This window comes from Balaenoptera physalus (assembly GCF_965194825.1).
Source record: "Balaenoptera physalus genome assembly, chromosome: 7".
Classification (NCBI taxonomy): Eukaryota; Metazoa; Chordata; class Mammalia; order Artiodactyla; family Balaenopteridae; genus Balaenoptera; species Balaenoptera physalus.
Window position 1 is genome coordinate 68859578 of NC_138886.1, and position 15730 is coordinate 68875307.

The window sequence follows — 15730 nt, forward strand, 5'->3', positions numbered from 1 at the left end:
AACTAATTCCAAATTAAGAAAAAGAAAAACACTCTGGGTCATTATTTGGCCCAGCAATTTGTAATCTTTGGTTTAAAATCAGGATGCTTAGTCCAATTTTCTTATAAATATTAGTTGAATGAATGAATGAAGAAATGACACCAGTTAGGCTATTGGAACTGGGAGGGGTCCTTGTTAGGCCACCCTTCTCCAGAAGGTCAAGGGCTCTGGTTCTCTTCCTTGTCTCCCTCAAGGCTTACCTATCACCTCAGGCTCCTCTGGGACACCAAGGCTGAGGCCATGTCAGGCCAATGGAGCTGCTATGATGCCATGACTAATACCTTCTTTTTTTGCATGTCCTCGCCCATCCAGCTCTGCCATCACAGGAGCCAACAGAGTAAATTTTTTTTAAAAAATCTTATTTTGGAGAGGAATGAACACTGCCCATTAGGTATAACTGTTCCCAATTATTTTGCAGGGAAATAGCTGCAATGTGAAAAACACAATGAAAGGTTCTGAAAGGTAGGTGAGGATCACAGAGGGAGGTACCATATAATTATATGGGAATTATCATCCTCGAACAGTGAACAATAACGTGTGGTCATTACTGTGGATCATCCAGATGGTTCGTGATGAAACGCCCAAGCGAGTCCCCAGATACTCCAACTTCTTATAAATTTGTCACCTAATTTGCAGCCGTGCTGCTCTGCGGTGTTGCTTAGCAATATCAATGGTTACTGATTTCTGTCCTGGGAGGAGCTGACTCAGGCCGTATTTCACTGTAATTTACATGCTCTGGATGATCAAGCAAGAAAAATGGGACTCAGAAGCGCTGTTGTGCTGCTTTCCTTCTGAGGTAGATTGGGGAGGGGGAGAGAACAGGAGAGAGCAAGCAGATTTCTGGAAAGGATTTCTAAAGAAAAACAATGAGCCACCAGGCAAGAGAATCAACCCCAGTGTGGTTAAAAAAAAGATTTCCTGGGCTTTTATGAGTGTCCTTTTAATCGTGTAATTAAAAATCTCAGTAACAATCTTAAGGTAACTTTAAACACTGAGACTTTGGCAGAATGTTTTTCCTTTTTCCCAAAGGGACGGAGAAAAGCACGTGACAATATAGCATGATGGCCCCATCATTTGTACTGTGGAGCCCCACAGGCTTTGATTTGACAACTGAAACATGTTACTCATAAGTTTTTTGGGTAGGTAGTGGGTTAAGAAGCTAACATATTCACTAATGACATCTAACATCTTGGGTACTTTTTTGCATCTCTGTAAATGGAAAGATTATGTTTACCAAATCAGGCAAAAGGTACTTTCTGATTAAGTCTTATCAAATTTGGGGTGGAGGATACAAACACATTTATTGCTCAGTCTTAAAAGTGGCAAAGTATTCCATTCTCTTCCCCTATCCGCGTTTTAAAGGATTTTTCGAGGTGGCACATACAGATAAGCCCACTGTTTTCTTTCATAGAGATGTGAGCTCGGTTATATCACATGTGACTAAGATCCACAGGGCGGGGCTTTAGGTGATGCTGATACTTCTATAAGCCATACCCACAACCCAACCAGTCATGAAGCCCTATCAATTCTACCCCTAAATATCCTCAATTCTGTCTTTTCTGTTCCATTCCCCCGTCCCTGCCTTAGTAGGAGGGCTTGCTGAGGTCACTGCAATAGTCCTATTGGAACTCTCGTTTCCTAACCTTTCTTACCACCTACCGTGACCTTTCACCTATGTTTCACATTGTTACCAGGGTAAGGCTTTCAAAACACCAACTGAACATACACCTCTAAATCCCACGCATACCGTCTTTTTGTGTTGGAAATTTATTAGGTCTCCCAACTTACTGAATCACTTGGAACCCAGGTTTGAGGTTCCCTCCTGCAGGCAGCATTCCTGAATGCCCCTCATCCCTAGTGTAGGTCACTTTCTCCTGCGTGTCTGTTCCAAGTATGCCCTTCTGTGCGTGCTCATCAAAGGCACCTAAACCTACTTGCTTTCTGTCCTTTAGGGCGAGGAATCCACACACTCATTTTGTTAATTTGAACACCCAGCATAGTTCCTGGCACTCTGTAGGTGTTCAAATGCTGCTGAACTGAATTAAATCTCTATTTAATAGTGCTCTGTTAATCTTCCTTAGCCTAGCTGCCTTTGGTATGGACGTTCTATGATTCCTTCCATTTTAGTGTTTTAACTCCACAGTTTCAGCTATTCTGTCTTCACTATCTCTGCAGGGAGGAAGTCTGTGAAGGGAAAATGCATGCGGCCTCAACTGTTGGAATCCTCTTCATTGCTTCTGTAAAGTAGGAGGATTTACATCATGCAAAAGTGCCATCAGGAGAGTACTCAGCACATAGAAGACAAAATGGTGGCAATGGCTTGGAAATGGAGATAAAAAAACAAACAAAAAAAAAACCCCACTGGTGTGCGGAATGGATGGCGCATGCTGGCTAGAGAACAATTTGGATGTTCTCCTGGATCCCATCCTGCAGCCTGGCTGGATTCAGAAGAGTCTGCCAGGCAGAGAGAATCAGTGCTAAATTATATCCAGCCATTGGGTCAGCACAGCTGAGTTTCTACCCTCTGATGCACTGAGCATCAAAAAATATCAGAAAAGTATCTTAGAAGAGGAGAGGAAAAACAATAAAGTAGACAAACAAACAAACTTCAGCCATCCAAGGGGGAAAAAAGGGCAAGAGATAAGAGAGAAGAATGAGAAGGCAAGAGAATTTAAGAACAGAATGAAATTGAGGGAAAAAAGACTGGAAGACAAAGGAAATTAATGCCACTGATGTGGAAGTAATTCAAAGTCAAAACTACCCTTACAATTTTGTATTCTACACTTCAGTGCTGTTCAGGATGTCACTGCATTGAATACCTGGCTCCCTACCACAATAGAAACAATCACCCCAAATTATGAAAAACTTAAAGGATCAAATTTAAAGTAGAAAGAATGTTCATGCAATCCTCTAAATTTCATTGAAGTGTAAATCCATTTACCATTACTCCTACTTAAATACCATATTATATAAAATGGGACCATACGAGTGAGTTTAAAATCCAGGATGCAAAGATAGGGTAAAAGATTAAGATATGTTTCCTAAATAGTCCACTATGTGCCTTATATTAAACAGCAAATGCCTGCCAGTGAACCAGAGCTCTGATGACATAGGAGGAAGCAGGGCACTGCAGGATCTTATAACCCCTAACTGCACAAACAGTGCCCTAAGGATGTTTCAGCAGGGTTAAAATATTAGTACAGTAATTGCTTTTGCAGATTTTTATCAATATGTTGGAAAGAGGAATTTTTTTTTTTTAGTCTGCCAAATATCCTAAAGCTATGGACCCCAGAGGAAACTGGGACTTTTTGGAAGGAAATGAGTTAAGTACCATGTCACATTGATGTACTTCTCATTGTGCAAAGGACAGGAGAATGTGGAAATACAGAAAGTATAATTATTCAATTTCAGGATAACTTTTGCTCAACTAAAAGCCAGATTGCCAAAAAGACCAGTTCCCATCTTATCTTACAGACAGGTGTGGCAGGATCTCAAAAACTGGTACATGGTGAAGAGGCTGCTTTTTAAGGGAAAATAGAGATAAGATACATAATTCAATGAATTACCATTGAACCACTGAAAACTGCCTAAAAATATGACAGCTGCAAGAAGAAAAAAAAAGAACTGAAAGCAATTTGGCAAATACCTACCTAGAACTAATGAGGTACCAAGCACCGTTCTATGTGCTCTGTGAACAGCACTTTATTGAATACACTCAATAGCCTCAAGAGATAGATGCTCTTGTCTTCCCTATTTTACAAAAGAGGAAACTGAGTTATAGAGAAGTTAAATAACTCACCCAAGGTCACACAACTAGTAAGTGGCAGAGCCGGGGTTCAAACCCAGGTGGCTGGCTCCACAGTGTGTCTGCTGAGCAACTACACTATACCCCTCCTCCCATGAGCCCAGTGGGAAGATGCCACCATGAACACACCTAGCGTAGGACAGAGTCTCTCTAAATGGACATATTGCAAGATGCTACCTTTAAGCTCCAAGGGTCAGCTCCTCACCTTCTAATCCTGACTTGCACAAAGAAGATGGGGAACAGTCCTGAGGTCAAGAAAAGAATTTGTAACTTCTTCTAGATAGGAAACTCTGCGTGACCTGTTGTGCCATGAATGGGAATAGGATGCGTGGAAAGGGAGATAACAACTGGGTAAAGTTTTTTTCAGAAATGGAAGAGGAGACTTTTCATTATGAAGAGTTTTCTGGAATGAGATGGACTCACCATGATTTTTAATTCCTGCCAATGATGGTGGTTCTGGCCTAAAGGCCTTAGAGTTGAAGCAAAGCTACCTTCGCTCTTGGTTATTTGGGATTAAGTGCCGCCAGCCTGAGAAGTCAAAGAGAGAAATCACCACCGCAGAAGTAGCCACAGAGGTTACTGCAACTGCACTGCTAAAGCTCAGCTTCAACAACAGCATTTAAGCTGGTTTTCAGGAAGTTATCTAGTCTGGGGCAAGCACCGGCTTCTGTTCCCCCAGAGACTTGCCTACAGTGGGGGCTTGTAAAGAGAAACGTTCTCAAATGGTGTGACTACTTACTCAGCTTGCAATAGGAATGCATTTTGTGAATGAATGAATGAATGAATGAATGAATGAATACATGACCCCACACACAAATAAGAAACCAATCTGATGTAGATCCATAAGCTTTATATAAATCACAATGCTGCTGCACTCTTTGAGTGCGTGTGTGTGTGTGTGTGTGTGTGTGTGTGCACGTGCACTTGCACACATGTGTATCATATAGTCTCATTTGAGCCCCAGGGCAACCGGTAAAGGACAGTTTGATGCGGGTCAGGGAATTCTTTTTAATGGCTGAGGTAAAGAGGCCAGATTGGGTGGCTCTGATATCGTGAGATCAGAAGAGAAATGGACCCTCACAGCGGCTCAAGGATTTGTTTTTATAGTATGACCAACATCCAGAGATGAGTGCACAGCACAGTGCAAATCCCAGACCAAGAGACAAACTAGGAAGAGATCTGGCTACTGTCAGAGGAAAGTGTCTCATAACCGGATGCAAGTCGTCCAACCTGCATTCCACTAAGTGAGGCCTGGCTATTGATTAAACAAAGCAGAGGTGTCTTTAGTGTTTCATTTGAGAGAAAACACTTTTGAATGCACTTATCTCACAGACGATGTTTCTGTATCAACATGCTTTTGGAATGGGCCGTCACTGACAAAACTGAAGTGCTTTTTTCCACCTTCACTGATTGGCCCCATCCTTCGGTCCTCCACATAGACATCGCTGTGACGGCTCCTTTCTGTCTCTGGGATTTCTGAGTCCTCTCCTCTGAAGGAGTTCTAACTGCATCTCTTGAGCATGTGATAAGTTCAAGAGAACAAAGATGAAGCTGTAACTTTATAGATGCCTCAACATCTTTTTCTTTCTGCGTGCAATGTTTACATTCAAATGGCATCAAGTCAAGTTTTTGGCCATATACCTTTGTGCACTTGACTTCAAAGCAAACTTGAGAGAGACAGAGAGAGACAAAGAGAGAGAAAGAGAGAGAGAGAACCTATTCCCATCCTCAAAAGCATTTATTTCAGTAAGACCATTCACATTCCCTTCATGCCCCAAATGAAATGTATTTTTAATGTGTACAACACAAAGAGAGATTCAATTTCGACCATCTTTGATGTTCAAATCTGAGAGTAATGCTTTACTACTCCCCAAAGAGAGGAGCTATTTAACTTGTTCCTGAATTTGCTCTATGAGAGGCATTAATAGCCTGCCTTCCTCTCTCCAGGCATTTAAACTGCTGTCATCTTATTAAAAACAAGGCCAGTAGATTGCATTTTATTCTTCTCCAGTGAAGATTTTCACTCCTGTTGCCTGTTCACGCACCAGCTGAGGTGGCACGCAAACATCTTTCTTGCTAATTTAAACTGATCTACGATTTGGGACAGAAAGAAAGGTTACAATATTGCCTTTCAGGGGTAACTTCTCCCCATTTTGAATCAAACAGGCATGAAAATGACTTTCTTCTGGTTTCAAATGACAATTTTTGAATGCTCATATTGAAGCTGTTTTTAAAAATAGAAGCTGGGGAAATAGGTTCTGCTGTTTGGTGTGAAAAAAAGAAAACCCAGCAAGCCAGTGAAAGTTTAATCCTAGTGTCAGCCCCAAATTAACACACAATGTCTATGTTAAAGAACTGAAGTGATCTTACAAAATAGGGAGCTTCATGGCTGTGTGTACGGGAGATGGACACTTGTGGCTACAGACGAAAGTCCTGTGTGAGTGCAAAGCGTTCAGGCTCCGAAGGCAAACTTAGGAGCTGGGTGACCAAGAGCAAGTAGTGTCACCTCGCTGAACCTTACTTTCCTCAGAGGTAAAACACACAATAATTCCCAGAGTCGCTGCTGGAAGAACTCCAGGAGGTGACTGGTAGTTGTGTTGCACAGAGCAAGCACTTCGAAAGTTCCACTTTCTTGTTTTCCCTCTTCAGCATCTCTTAGGCCTTTAGCTTCCTACACTTAAGTCACACACGCACAGGTATGGTAGACGTACACACAGACACACGCAGACACACGCATACACAGAGACATATAAACATACACGTACAGACACGCAGACACACATGCAGACACACACACACACAAAAAGATACACACACAGACACAGCCCAAGGGCCCCTGGACAGGAGAAGCCGCCGGAGCATTAGCTCAGCGGGCAAACGGCCACATGCCCGCTCATCTTTCAAAGGAGCCCCATCTCGGCTGGGCCAACCATACGTAGTTTCGAGTCTCTCCAGCCAGTTCCATTGCCCTGAATTTTTCACCACCTTTCCTACCCTCCCACACTCCTCACCTCCTTTGAGAACCACGCTCGAAGCTCACTTCCTCTGAAGGCACCCTTTCCTGATGGCCCTGCCCTCAGGTTCGCACGGAGATGAAGTTCCTGAAGCTCTGGCCAGCACAGTTCACCTGCACTGAGAGTTTCCTCTGTGGCCGCTCAGCGCCATCTGCGCACCAGCCAGAATTCTCCATTGGGTTTATTAATCTGCACTTGTCATGATGTGATGTCGATTCCGTGAACATGCGCTTTCACCGCCTCGGGAATGAGGGCCTCGCTCCTTCACACGGCTGATTCTAGTGCTCGAGGAAGCCCCTGAAGCCCCTCTCCCGTCCCCAAAGTGCTTCACCCAGAGCCGGTAACAGACCCCCCAGGACAGCGGTGCTCACAGCTTCTTCCTGCTCGTCGGGGGCCGCCTCTGGGGAGACCCTGGCGGCTTCTGGTCCAGCCTCCTCCTCTTCTTCCCAAATCCTTCCACAAGAGCACCTAAAAGCTGCTGCTTTGTGATGCACCTTGATCTCTGCTGGGCATATTTTCCCTTTTTGTTCTTTTGTGTGAAAAGTGCCTTTGCTTTTCCTGCTTATTCTATATAAATTTAGAAGTCCAGTTATGAAGTCCCATAGATATCTCTTTGGGATTTCACTTAGGATTGAGTTGCACTTAGAGTTTAACTTGGGGAGAACTGATATCTTTATAATACACCAACATTTGTTTAGATCTTCTTCCATGTTCTTCAGAAATGACTATTTACTGTTTTTGCTATAAAGTTCTTAAATGTTTTCTTTGGGTTAATCCTTGGTACTTTTTGGTTTTGTTGCCCTTGTGAGTGGCCCTTCACTTCTTTTATGTTTGATATTGCTGGTCTAGAGGAAGGCAACTGAATTGGGCATAGTGATACAGGATTTGACATGAGTGAACTCTTAACAGTTTTAACTATTAAAAAAAGTGTTTATTCTGGGAATTCCTTTGTCCTGGAATTCATGTCACCTCACATTGCCTGAGCCAGACTGATAAAGCAACAGGAGAGATGGCATCAGGATGTCACAGGAGTTAGTGGGAGGAAAATGAGGGAGCCAAACTGTCCCTTTCAGAAAGGCAGGGGAAATGCTCCCAGGACACTCCTCCAGTCAATCTGAATGAAAGTAACATAAATGTGTTGGATGGAAAGTGACAACAGCAGAGACTGGCTGTGATAACGTGAAGTGAATTTACCATGGGGGACATTTGCCCGTCATTCTAACAGCAAAGAAGGCAGGTATCATACTATGAGTACTGTATCATTTTCAGACATCTTATTACAGGATTCTGAAGATTTTGTCATGAAAACAGCCTCAAGAGAAACACATATCGGGCCTGGAGACCTGCTGTTCTAAACTGTCTCATGCCCTGTGGTTAAATAATCCTTCACTTCAATTACAGGCCCCCTAGGCAAGTACTATCCCTACTTCTGTGTTTCTAAGGTATCAAGTGTGCTTATTTGTTAAGTTTTGCTATTGATAATAAAATTGTTGTTATGATGAAAAATTGTAAATCAAAGTTTGAAATTCCACAAGGAAGGAGAAATTACTAGAACTGTGGAAGGGAATCCAAGAATCCATAACAATTGAATAAGGAGCTTCTTCTTCTGTAGTTTTCTTCTCAAACACAACTTAACACCCAATTTCGTGGTAGATGCTACTTTAGAGGTGTTTGAATTTGTAAAATGAACGGTTAAAACAATAAACTCCTTACAATCTTGCAGTGATGGTAATTCTTTTTTTAAAATTTTTTTTAAAATTTATTTTATTTTATTTATTTTTTATTTTTGGCTGCGTTGGGTCTTTGTTGCTGTGCGTGGGCTTTTCTCTAGTTGCGGCGAGCGGGGGCTACTCTTCGTTGCGGCGAGCGGGTTTCTCATTGTAGTGGCTTCTCCTGTCGCAGAGCACGGGCTCTAGGCGCACGGGCTTCAGTGGTTGTGGCACATAGGCTCAGTAGTTGTGGCTTGCGGGCTCTAGAGAGCAGGCTCAGTAGTTGTGGCGCACGGGCTTAGTTGCTCCGCAGCATGTGGGATCTTCCCGGACCAGGGTTCGAACCTGTGTCCCCGGCATTGGCAGGCAGATTCTTAGCCACTGTGCCACCAAGGAAGCCCGATGGTAATTCTTTGAACATATAAAGTTAGGCCCATGAAATGCAACAAATGAAGGGATCAACAGTTTATCAAAGGGAAGAAAAGGAAAGGAAATAAGAGAAGAACAAAGGGTTTGGAAAGAAAAGAGACAGAAGTGGACAGGAGAACTCATCAAGAAGGTGAGTGGCAGAGAGCAAACCTTTCCCACTGCAGCAATATCTCTAGAACTACAAGGAGATTCACTCATTCAATCATCCAGCAAATATTGACCAAGTCAGTGCCATCCTAGAGGCTGGAGATACAGTGGTGGCCACAGCAGACATGATTGCTTCTCACTACTGCAGAGACAACCATCAACTGAACAGGACTTTGCTGGTCACAACCAAAGGGCCTTTTGACAGGGCATGGATTAAGACAATCTATGTGGCTAGAGACATATGTTCTCCAGCAGAAACATTATAAAAGCAGGCACTCATTCAATCTACTCAACAAATATGGACTGGGGTCCATGTAAGCTGGGCCCTGGAGATAGAGGAGTGCCTTCCCTATGTCCTGCCCTGTCAGAGATGTAAGGGTAGAGACAGGCAGCAAATGACAAATAAATATATTCATGGCAGTTATGGAGAAATATATTGCAGGGCAAGAAAGGTCCAGAACTCTGCTTTATTATCATTGTTTTGATTCTGCTATTTTTCAAAGGCCGATTGAGTAAGATCTTTGTCATCAGGTGACATGTGAAGGCTGACTTGAAGGAAGGAACAGCAGAAGCCACTTGGATGTCTGGGAGAGGAGGGAACATGTGCAAAGGCTCTGAGGCAGGAGGCTGCTGGGAGTTTGCGAGGAGGAGCTGCCAGGTAGCCAGAGGAGTGGAGCACAGGGAATGACACATGAGAGGAAGGAGAGAGGGGCTGAGAAAGAGGAGGAGAGGAATGGAGGAGGGAAGAACAGGACGGAGAAGAAGGGAGGAAGGAAGGTCACAGTGGGCCTTAGGGTGACCACAAAATCTCGGGCTTTTACTGCCGGTGAGATGGTTTTGAGCAGAGGTAGGGCATGATTTCACCTGTGTCTTAGGGGAACCAGGGTCCTTAGATGGCAAGTTTTGGGGCATGGTTTTTCTGGGGAAGGATTCAGGGCCACTGTATAAAAGTTGGACTCATGGGCCACCAGAGAACGCTTTAAAAGGGAGGAAGAAGGGGAACGTCACATCTCTTCTCTGTAAATCAGGAATTTGAAAAATCAGGATGAAGGTTACTAGGGACAGGAATAAGAAGGGACGTTTGACCTTCACTGGCATCTACCATGGAGTTCCCTGTTTGGGGAGGCAGAGTGCCCACTCCTGGTTCCTTTGTAGGTTGGGGTGGTCACATAGCCCTGTTCTGACCCATGTGACGTAAGTGGAAGTCTGCTTCTGGGAACACTAAGGGTTTTTCTTTGTTTGTTGTTTTTTTGTTTTTGTTTTTGCTGTGGCATGCGGGATCTTAGTTCCCTGACCAAGGAAGGTTTTTCTGATTAAAAAAAAAAGACAGCCGGTGTCTTCTCCTTCCCAGAATACAGATATGATGATGGTGGGGGAAGGGAGTAGCTTCCATCCTCTGGGGATGAGGATGAGAGAAACAGGCTCCGGATGAAAGAATGAAAAAACAGGAGACCAGGTCTCTCATGGCAAGGAGGAGCTATATTACTAGCCTTGAACTGCTTTTAATGGGCTTCTAGTTAAATAACAGAAATAAAATCCTACAGAACTATTAAGGCCAACCTAAAGAGGCTATGTACTGTGATTCCAACTATATGATGTTCTGGAAAAGGCAAAACTATGGAGACAATAAAAGGATCAGTGGTTTGCAGGGGTGTGTGTGAGAGAGAGGGAGAGAAGGATGAATAGGCAGAGGACAGAGGTGTTTTAGGGCAGTGAAAATACTCTGTTTGATACTACAGTGATGGATAAATGTCATCATACATTTGCCTAAACCCACAGAATGTACAACATCAAGAGTGAACCCTAAGGTAATCTATGGACTTTGGGTGATTATGATGTGTCAGTGTGGGTTCATGCTCAGCAAAAATGTACCACACTGGTGAGTGACATTGATAATGGAGGAGGATATGCATGTGTGGGGCAGGAGGTATAAGGGAAATCTCTGTATCTTCCTCTCAGTTTTATTGTAAACCTAAAACTGCTTTAGAAAAATAAAGTCTTAAAAAAAAAACTATTAAATTAAGCCACTGTAGTTGGATTCTATTACATGACACCGAACACAATTTTAACTGAAAAGTCATTGCCAACAGTCACGGAGCGCTGATTATATGCTTTCTGGGTACTGTTGTACTGAATACTCACCATAAACTTCTGATGGTGGAACTATTATTATTCCTTTTTACAAATGAAGAAACCAAGGCTCTTTCAGGTTGGAAATACTACTCATAAACTTACGCTCGTGCTGCTATCATTATTCCATTTTAAAAGTGGAAACACTGAGGCCCGATGAGGTTGAGAAGCTTGTTCGAGGTCTCAGAGCTAGAGGCTGAGCCAAGATCTGAACGCTGAGAGTCTGACTCTTGGACCACATATGCACCACGGCCAAACCCTAAGCCTTGTCCTCACAGCAACCTCTCCATTTCATCACCCAGTCACTGAGTTCTCCCGGAATTACAGAGTTGGCTATGGGCTTCCTTCTGCTGTGTAGGACAGTACCCATGTCATCCTGGATGGTGAGATCAGTGGTAATTCCATGCACTTAAGCAAAAGTGAATGAGAGCAAGGTGCGCTTGTGGATTCACGAGTGTGGCTGCAACTCAAGGTGTGGGGGAAGGGAGGGGGGGAAGCTAAGGCCAGGCCAGGCCTTGCTGCAGAGGCCTCTGTAGGGGAAATTCACGTCTTACAACATGAATGTATAATTGGTCCAGGGATAGGTCAGAGCTCCTGGTATTTAGGCTGGCGTCTACATTAGAAGAAAAAGGGACACTGAGCCGGACACGAGGTTACACAAGGAGACAGAGCAGCACAAGAACTACAAGAATGGACTGAGTCAGGCAGCCACAGGTTCAAATTCTGGCTCTGCCATTTACTTCCTGTGTCACCTGGTGAGGCAAGACACAGCCTCTTTACATTTCAGTGTCCTTCTTTGACTGACCGAGTAGGGCTAGTGTAAGGATTAAATGGGATGGTTTATGTAGAGCACTCAGCATAGTGTCTGTCTTATAGTAAGCACTCTGCAAATACTCTCATTATTATTATTATTAGGCAAATTAATAACAGCTACTTCTCACTCCAAAAGCGCTACACCCAGCATCCTTGTTTTAGGTTCATAAAGATGTACACTTGGGTAAATATAATGGCTTGTTTAGAGAAATGTTAAAACCAACATGGGACACCGGATTTTTTAGAAAGATCAATTCAGACAGTCATACTGTGATCTCAAAGATCAATAGTGCTACTTCTCCAGGGCTTTCTTATAAAAGAAACAAAATCTTTATTCCAACCATTTCTATGAGCCTTAAGCAGATTCCTTCTTTTCATCAACAATGTCCTGTTCAGAATTCTGTGGCCACGGAAAGGCACAGCTCGGTCTTGTTTGGACTAAATCTTCACCCAAGGCAAGCTGACGATGGCTTTGTCCCTTCCACACAGTGCAGTGTGCCCAGAGGCCACCAATGCACCACGGACAGACGGACCTCTCAGTGACGTGTGTCCCTGAAACAGATTAGGTGAGATGAAAGGTGGTTTCACGTTCTCTGCTATCTTCCCGTGGAGAGGCGGAGTCTCCTCCTCCCCGTCTTGAGTCTGGGCTGGCCTCTGTGATGGCTTGATTAGTAGAATACAGTGGAAGTGACTTCCTGGGACTTCCCAGGCTAGGTCATGGGGAGCTTTGCTGCCACGGCCTGGGCCTCCTGGAAGGTTTGCTCTTGGAGTCCTCAGCCACCGTGTAAGAATGCCAAGCATGGGGGCTTCCCTGGTGGCGCAGTGGTTGGGAGTCTGCCTGCCAACGCAGGGGACACGGGTTCGGGCCCTGGTCTGGGAAGATCCCACGTGCCGCGGAGCAACTGGGCCCGTGAGCCACAACTACTGAGCCTGCGCGTCTGGAGCCTGTGTTCCGCAACAAGAGAGGCCGCGATAGTGAGAGGCCCGCGCACCGCGATGAAGAACGGCCCCCGCTTGCCGCAACTAGAGAAAGCACTCGCACAGAAAGAGTCAGTCAACACAGCCATAAATAAATAAATAAATTAATTAAAAAAAAAAAAAAGAATGCCAAGCATGTGGAAAGGCCCTGAGACAACCTGGAGAGTCAGGGGGCCCAGCCGAGCCTGGCCTTCCAGCTGTGCCTTCAAAGGTGCCAGACGCGTAAGCGAGGCCCCTTTGGACCTTCTAACCTGCAGGTCTCCTAGCTGAATAACATCAAATGACCTCTGTTGATACCACATGGAACAGAAGAATCACCCCGCTGATCCCTGAATCACCCAAATTCCTGATTCATGAAATCACGAGCAGGAATAATATGGGGGTGGTTTTAAGCCACTAAGTCTTGGGTGCTTTGTTACATATCAATAGATAACAAACACAAACACTGCCGGATCTCGTGGCTCGGGCTCAGAGGCCCAACTGACTGACTACCAATTAAAGCTTTTAGTAAGGGCTCCATCACTGGATTGACACCAGAATGGCACAGATGAGAAAAAGGGCATTTTTAAATTTTATTTTTTTTTTTTAGTAGTTCAGTTTAATTTTCTGCTGTTACAAATATTTCAGCACCCTCCTCCTCCAGCAACAGGGAAACAATAGGGCCAAGAGTGCCCAAGGCCAATACAAGCAAACAATTAGGCCCCCATAATAAGGTGGCAATCAGTGTAGTGTAGGAATCAGTGCCCTGGGGAAGGGCATTGACTGTCTTTCCATAGGTCATCTGTCCTAGGTGATGTTGAAAACTTCCCTTTATGAACACTGTCTGCCATGTGGTGCCAGTGCACGACTCAGCAAGGCAGACGCCAGGAACCACCATTAGTATAACAGAGAAGCCACTGCAGTGTTCATGCGGTCAGCTTGGTGATGTAACCAGCATGCTCTATATTGTTAAAAGGTGACAGTTTGGCATGCGGATGTGTGAACTCAAGTGATTAGATGCAAACTAAAAGAGAGATGACTATTTCTGAGAGCTTGGAATGTTCTTGGAATGGAAAATGATTGTGAATTTTTTTGGGGGAAAAATACCAGAGCAATCTGCTTTCTTGGCCGCGTGCTATGGAGCAATTTTAAAGCACTGAAGTACTTTCCATATTTTCTAATCACTCAAGTCCAGAACTGATTATGGCTCTCAGCATTCTCCCAGATTCACACCACTGGAGCACTCCACGTCTTTCGGGGAGAGGTTTCACCTTGAAAGCAGACGTCCAGATTCGGAAGGCACATCTTGGTACAGCAGGAACAAACATTTTAACAGCAGCACAGCCCTACAAGGGCCAGGTGTTTCGGAAAATCACTGATGGCCCAACTCCGAGACAACTCAGATTCACTTTCTCTTATCTCACAAAGTATAACCTCCCCACCAAACAGAAAAACAAAAACAAGCCCTACCAGAAACTGAACTCCCTCAAACAAAAACCACAGAAATTTAGATTGTTGAGACCTGTGGGCAATGACACACACACACACACACACACACAGAGTTGTATATGCATAGATCATCTCTGGAATGAGCCCCAAGAAATTGGTAGCTGTGGTTTCCTCTGGGAGAATTGGGGGACTAGAGAAAATTGGGAGGTTGTTGGAGGAGGAAGACTTATTTTTTCCGCATAACCTTTTGAATGTTTTAAATTAAAACATTCATATGCTGCATTATTTTTCAAAATAATGGAACAGAGTAATTCCAAACCTGTATATGGTGCCTACGATCTGCTAGGCAATGTGTTCAATGCTTAATGTATATTCACTCCTTTAGTCCTTATAACAACTTTGTGATGTAGACATCATTATATATCATCCTGATTTTTACAGATGAGGAAACTGAGGTACAGAGAGGTTAAGTAACTTATCCAAGGTCACACAGCTAATAAATGCAGAGCTGGAATTTGAATCCAGAGAGTCTGGCCCTGGAGTCTGTCCTCAATTACTACATAACGTGCCTTGCCAGAAATAAATATACCCAGTTGCCTGCCTGCTCATAATCAAGTTGGGGCAGATAAGATAGTTCATTTCTTCTCTCACCTGACTCTTTTGGGTGATGGGTAGAGAAGATGGTGGCTCAAAATAACCAAGATACAATCTTAAACCCATGGGGCTTTAGAGGGCTTTGAAATTGTGTGACTATCAGAGCAAAAGCATGACTTTGGCCAAGTTGCTTAATTCTTCTGAGGCTTAACAGCTACCATGTGCCAGGTAGACTGCTAGACCTTGGGGACAACTAGTAAATAAACAGAATCCCTGCTCTCTAGAAATTTACCACGTCCTGGGGGAGATAGGCAGTGAACAAATAACCACACAAATTGTAATGTGGGCAAAAAAGAAAAATTAAAGGGTGAATTGAGAGAGGACGATTGGGGCCCTGATTTATACTGGATGGTCAGGAGGTGTCATTTACACAGAGGACTGAAGAACGGGCAGGAATAAAGCTGGGAAAAGTGGAAGAAAATGGGAGAAAGAAAAGTATTCTGGGCGGGGGGAACAGCCTATGCAAAGACCCTGAGGCAGGAAAGAAGTATCTGTTTTACGACAGAAGGCCTCTGTCTGGCTAAAGCAAAGTGAGTCAACGTGAGTTTGGAGAAAGAGACAGATCATGCAGACCATGGCAAGTA

The 15730-nt window shown here is 44.0% G+C and overlaps 1 protein-coding gene and 1 pseudogene across 6 annotated transcripts in view; both read right to left on the reverse strand.

Annotated features, from left to right (window-relative positions):
• The window catches only part of LOC309663710 (cytochrome c oxidase subunit 6B1 pseudogene), a 523800-nt pseudogene that overhangs the window by 310794 nt on the left and 197276 nt on the right, over positions 1–15730 (reverse strand). The gene's annotated exons all lie outside the window — the stretch shown is intronic.
• The window catches only part of SLC24A2 (solute carrier family 24 member 2), a 243965-nt gene that overhangs the window by 75726 nt on the left and 152509 nt on the right, over positions 1–15730 (reverse strand). The gene's annotated exons all lie outside the window — the stretch shown is intronic.